General features: G+C 35.6%; 1 pseudogene; it reads left to right on the forward strand.

The window, feature by feature from the left end:
* The first annotated feature begins 4,306 nt into the window (after window positions 1-4,306).
* On the forward strand, window positions 4,307-4,745 carry LOC149783307 (protein BUD31 homolog pseudogene; annotated as a pseudogene).
* The last annotated feature ends 2,209 nt before the right edge of the window (window positions 4,746-6,954 follow it).

The raw sequence follows: 6,954 nt of genomic DNA on the forward strand, positions 1-6,954 counted from the left end.
TCAGTTCTTTTTTAACTGAGTTGTCTAGGTGACTAATTGTTTTGTTAGTTTATTATTCTTGTATGTATCTTCTCTATTTCTCATACTGAAACCCGGCCAATATATATATATATATATATATATATATATATATATATATATATATATATATATATATATATATATATATATATATATATATATTCCCAAGGTATTTTATTTTATTTTTATTATGTTTAAAATAGTATCGCCCTTTATTAATATTGGACTGCGCAGAGCCAGTCCTCCCATTGTTTTTATTCTATACAGTGTTTCCTTTATTATATAATGTTTTTTGTAGCCCCATATATAATTGATTATGTCATTGTCTTTCTTAAATAATATCTTTTTGTCTATATCTGTTGACTTTAGAATATAATTTATATTTGAATACATATATGTTTTGGCCATCTGGACCCGCTCCATTACGCATAATGGCATAAGTGTCCCGATATTAACGCTTTTATATAATTGTTTTTTCGCTGCTTTGTAGTTTTCCTGTTCTTCTTCCCTACCGAAATATATACCCAGAGCCATAACCCGATCTTTGATAAGACGTACGGTAGTCCAGGGTAGTTCCCTCACCAGATTCCTATGTTTTAAGATCTCGGTTTTATCTTGATTTATGTTTGACCTTGATGCTTTTCCAAATAATACGTTTTTCTTTTTAAGTGTTTAAAGGAATTAGGGTCCCTGATAAAGTCTGTAAAATTATCAAGGCTGTAAAGGCCATTTAGAGAAACACATTATCTTTTATTTTTATTCTTTTTATTGGGGGGGGGGGATACCAGACAGATGCCCCCCCCCCCACCTAGCCAAAGAGTAATTGTGTTTTGATGTATTCATGAATCCCCCGATATGTTGCAATGTATTCTTTATAAAACAATTTCGGGGTATTTTAAGTTTCCTAGTGTGTTCTATAGGTTTGTTCTTCCGAGTAGGTTTCTATCACCTAACTCGGAATCCCTCTCCTATTAATCTTGTGAACTGGGCTAGAGGGCCCTATATCCCGTGTATGTTATAGGTGTTTATGCTATATGTTTGTAGTGCTATAATTGTTTTCATGTAGGGATAGCCTTCTATGTCACATCATACCCAGTTGTCCTATGATCCTTATGGACGGATCTTGTGAAATTACTTTAAAAGAAAAAAATTATAAATTTTTATTTCCCTTTAGAATTTTGGCGAAGTGGCGGTGTTACATTTTATTAAAAAAATACTTGATATTTTGATGTGTGCTATATATGTGTCGCACTCCACACATTTGTTTGAAGCAAGGTTAGCGATGTTCGAGAGAGCTCCATATTTCTTTTAATTGTTCATACTTCACTCGCCCGAATACGCTGCTTTTATTAGTTTATTTTTCCAAATTTAAAATTTTTCTGAATATTTTCTTTAATATTTTGTCCATTAAATGTTTTTGTACATTGTAACATTACATGAAATTTCGAGAACGGTCCTGTTTTACACAGTGGACATCTTGGCGGTACTCTAACCATTTATTTTTATTCATCATGCTTCTTCTTTAGATTTTAGTTAAAATACATGCACCCACCTGGCCTTAATTTGTCAGTTATCAAGAATTATCACAAATAAAAGATCCGAAAGGTGCTAAATTCAAGAGAATGCATGACTTCACTTTTAGTGCCTTGCATATTATGTCAGATTTTATTGCATATACTAAGGAGGGACCCCGAGTGGCCGAGTGGTGTAAAGCGCTCACTGTTCCGGATCACTGTGATCTCACCTCTGTCTGCGTGTGTTCGAGTCCAAGGCTCGGCTAGCGTGGGTACGTGGGAAAGCCTGCCAGTAGCTTCTCGTGGGTCGGTGGGTCTTCCCTGGGTTTTCCAGGGTTCTTCCTCCATCAGTTATACTGGCCGCCATGTATAGCCTATCTTGTGCTGAAAAATGGCGTTAAACCCTAGAAGGAGAAGAAGAACAACAACATATACTACGGTCATTACTGAGTAAAGAAACCGATTAGACATCAAACTGGTTAAATTTTGTAATCAAAATCCTATAATAAAATATATAAACATACATACCTTTGGTGGATACGCAAACATATAACAACACTTGTAATTCTGTTTGGAAATTGGGGGTGGGGGCATCTGGTGTAACGTAGCAAAGATAAGAAAACACAACCCAAAAAGAAAAAACTAGTAAGAGAAGTAATATAAAATGTCTGCTAAATGTGAACTTGCCATTTATGTTATTGATAAAAGGAGTCACAATAATGGAACAAACAGGCCGCAATCCATACAATTGATATCGAACAAAAAACAAAAGCTACTTTGATATGTCGAACATATATGTATGTATGACAGATTTTATCAAACAGTGCACGTCATATGTATGCAAATGTATGGTTCTAATATGGGAACACAATGTGGGCCCTAAACTAGTTTGTCTGCGTCTTCGACAGTTGTAAATTCTCCGCCTCCTCTTACAAACACGCGTTCACGTTTTGCTGAGAATGATTTACGTAAGCAACATAATTTATAATCTTTGTTTCGGGGTTGGCGGGTGGGGGGTCATCCACCTACAGACAGCCTCAAGGTGGCGTGGAAGTATACATTTATTATTATTGATGGTCAATGGCTGTTTTACGATTGTAACTGAAAACTTGTAAAAGTGAACGACTGTAATTTTGTATATACTTGAATGATGGCTGCAGGAAATAGCCGACTTAATAAATTGCATATATTCCAATGAAAATTGGGGGTTGGGGGCATATAACTGTCTGACTGGACTTTATTTCCTCTTAAATAGAGATTACGTCAGATTAATGAAATTCATGATAACGTAGTACAAATGTATTGTCAGAGCTAATTAGCAGTTGGCTTAGCATGGAACTGATCTTTTATACAGGATGTTACTAATGATACAACGAATGTCAGTACGTCTATATTGTTACGTGATTAATATTAATTTTCAAACAATAAAAAAAAGGAAATAGAAAACTTTTATACAATTGTAACTTTGTGTATTTCTTTCGACATGACAAATGTGATCATCTATATGTGTTTGCATGCATGTGTGCGTGCGTGCGTGCGTGTGTATATGTGACTAAGTGACTTGATTACCTCTTTAGAAAAGATTATATCAGGTCATTCAAAAGGCGGATTATATATAATGCAAGATTAAAAGACACAATAGCTAACCGATAACATATACCAGAGACGTACTGCGTCAACTAACGAATTTACAAGCTGAACAATACATAGTTATATAATTATCCCTAGGATTAGTTTGGTGCTTTACGGCACAGCAACACAGTTAGGTTATTTAGTGCAGTGGCAATTGAAGTAGAGTACCTTGCCCAAGGATACACCACAGTAGCTGACGCAGGTTGGTACGATGGTAGGATTTAAACCCGCACCTTTTGGTCGTATGTCAGACCCGCTAAATACTCTGCCACCGCGAATCCAATTTTGGAATTAGCTATTCAAGGCATAATAAGTCCCCAACCATTATTACTTTTATGTGCGTTTTTAAATAGGTTTGGGAAATATGCGATAATTAGTTCTGATATGGTGGCTGAGAAATTATATATAATATCCGTATCTCGTCCGAAGGAATAAAAGAAAGACACAAAATTGAAACTGTATAAAAGAAGTTACAACATTTGTTATTATTACTAAGTGACAAATGTATACGTGTATGTATGTTTCTATCCGCTTATGTATGTATGTATGTATGTATGTATGTATGTACGTACATTCTCCGCTTCGTATCGTTGGTAACAAACATAAGTACATCCCAGAAATCTTAAAGTTTAATTGGTTTTGCAAATAGCTTATCAATATAAATCTTGATAGTTTTTTGAACGAAGAAATCTGTATTAAATCTTATTAAAATGCAAAATAAAATTTACTATTTTGTACTGAGTGGGGATTATAACTGATGACGGAATCTGGACTAGTAATCTTATTATTCCTTTTTTATTATTATCATCATGGCACGTTTACGTTTAGAAAACATTTTACATTTCTATTTGTCTTACTATTTTAGGAATTTCCTGTATGTGAAATACTCAAATTAGTTTCCAAACTGTAATTTACTCATTCCGGATGTCTAACTATAGGGTTTCATTAGTTTGACAGGTGGTACTCGCCTTACGGCAAAACTACCTTAAACCACCTGGCTAGCTATTGGTCAGTTTGGGGTCTAATTTCTTTTACTATAAAACGACTAAACGTATGCAACAGAAATCTGACCTAATATAAAAGACACTGAAAATTTAGATCTTTATCCGTGCATTCTGTTGGTTGTCCTACAGAACCCAACACACAACTATGCTTAATGTGAGGAGAAGGAAATATCCGGAAGGATGGGATATGATCAAACCAACCCTGGACGACTTCGACGACAAAATTAGTGCGGCCGAACAAGAGCTACATGGAGGCAAAAGAAAAGTGGAAGCACTTTGGACTGTATTTCAGATTCGTCATCAAAAATCCAGATACATTTATGACTTGTTCTACAGTAGAAAGGCCATTAGTAAGGAGTTGTTCGAATACTGTTTAGTGAGGAATATTGCAGATAAAAATCTGATCACCGAGTGGAAGAAACCAGGTTATGAAAATCTCTGCTGTCTCCGTTGTATTCAGACCCGGGACACCAAGTCTGATACCAACTGTGTATGCCGTATTCCGAAGTCCAAACCAGAAGAGGGTGTGATAGTAGAGTGTGTTCACTGCGGATGCAGAGGCTGTTCAGTCTGAATTTCGAGGAAATCTGAAGTTCGACAATTATTTTTAAACAGTGTTACAAACTTATTGCAGAAAACTTTACAATTCGTCATAGTATTTTGCGGACTTTAAGGGTCAGTTTTCATTGATTGACGTGATGCGCATGTTACATGGGATACCGTTGTTCGAAATTCAGACCAGTCCAGTAACATGTATTCTTTATTAATTTTTATATGTGTTTCGCGAATATCTTTGGAATCCTGTACATATTCCTACGGAGGGCGACTGATACGCTGACGCAATTAACAATCAATGCCATAGACGTTTCTAACAATATCCAAATCATATAAATTGATATGTATCTGACAACAATCTGAGTGCTTCAGATTTATTTCAACTGTTTATGTATGATAGAAACTTCATAATGAGATACCAATAAATGTAAGCAACACTTACATCGCTTTGTTATTCATCGCTGAATTTTTTTTTATTTTTACCTGGCTATTGGAACGACTTGTAATCAAATATAAAATCAGTCAATACATACAGACAGACAGACATATGTACCAGTTTACTAGGAAGGTATATACTTGCGTCCGTCGATCTATCTATCCACACAACGGAACAAGCCATTCAAGGGTTACATGTTCTTTGTATTTACTCAGTTGAAAACGCGCTTGAATCTGCAGCTCATACCACCTTCCAAGAAGTAGACGTGATCTCTGATACGTCTTGATCCTCCGTGATGGCGGCATGATCCAACGATTTTTATACCGTACTCATATAATCCTCTAGATTTATTATCCTGGCATGAATAATACTTAAGACTGAATCGATGTCTGTGAAGTCGGTGATACAGATCACGTAGTACTCATACAAATTCAGTCCATGACTAAGTTTTATGACTTTAGGTGTAACAATATGTATGCATGATTCAGCAAAAATGTATATGGCATAAGGGAGCGGGGGCAGATTTTATGTTCAAATTTAATGCCGCAATCAGTGACCTAGTATAAAGAATAACAAATAGCAAATCAAACACACAAGTGACGTAAAAATAGTCCATAGTTTTGGATACCTGTATTGAAACAAAGGATACGAATAATATCCACTTGACCAAAGAAGTCAATGGCAGTTCATAGCAGAAGAAGTTTCTGCACCCCAACCCCAAACTGAACACACTCTACTACTATCTTAAGGACACTACATGTACAATTCCCGACATGTACAGTTGACATCAAAGTTGGTGCCTCTTGTTTAATCACATGGGAGACAGAAGAGGCTTTTATAACTCTGCTTCTTTGACTTGGTTATTTTATATCCAATTTTCTTCTCTAAACAGGAATCGCACAGATCTTTACTAATGCCTTTTCTTCTATGGAACAAGTTATAATGTATCTGGAATTCTGAGCATGAATCTGAGATACAGGCCAAAGAAAGGACTCCGCGTTTCGTTTGCCACCATTGGGCTCTTATTTTTTTCCTTTTTTTTCTCTCATTTGCTCCTCTAACTCGTCCAGGTATGGTTCCATCCTTCAGAACATTTCCTAATTCTCCTTATATGAATCATCGTTGAATGGTTGGCTATACAAAGTGACACAGATGTTTGCACGCCAAAACAGTTTTTCATCTCAGAATTGTTTGCAATAGTGTTATGCAGTGCGCATATTGAACGTGTCCTTGAATTAGGCATGTATGACGACACAGGTCTCACTGAATACATTTCAAATATTGACGTTAGGCCATTTGGTCACATATATACATACGACCATAATTTTCACCCGTTTAAAAATATATAACATGATTCTGTGTTTGACACACATGCAAACGATCTAGTTTTAAAATGTTCCTAATGTACTCAATTGTTGAAAATATATTTGTTTACGCGATGAACTTTGAAATTTGAAAAATAAGATCTTTAAAATCCATGCTAAGTTAGGTAACTCTTGTTGGATTTGTTTTATCTGAATTATGCATGATATTACTGATATATGTTTTGCAGATTGCTCAATGAATCAAACTGGTTATTAATTTGTATGATCGAAGTGGGTTTTCGAAATCAAAATGAAAAATATGGCAATTTGATTATAGAACAAAAACTGACTGCTTAATTACAGCGACAGAAGGCCTATTTTCTGGTGCAGTCATCTTTATCTACATATTTCGCAGCACTCATTATTGGGCCGAGCTCGTGCGTTTCTGCAACCGCAGTCGGTCTTATCATTGGTTGATTCAGATATGC

The sequence above is a fragment of the Sinohyriopsis cumingii genome, chromosome 14, assembly GCF_028554795.1.
Source record: "Sinohyriopsis cumingii isolate HCF-2022 chromosome 14, ASM2855479v2, whole genome shotgun sequence".
Classification (NCBI taxonomy): domain Eukaryota; kingdom Metazoa; phylum Mollusca; class Bivalvia; order Unionida; family Unionidae; genus Sinohyriopsis; species Sinohyriopsis cumingii.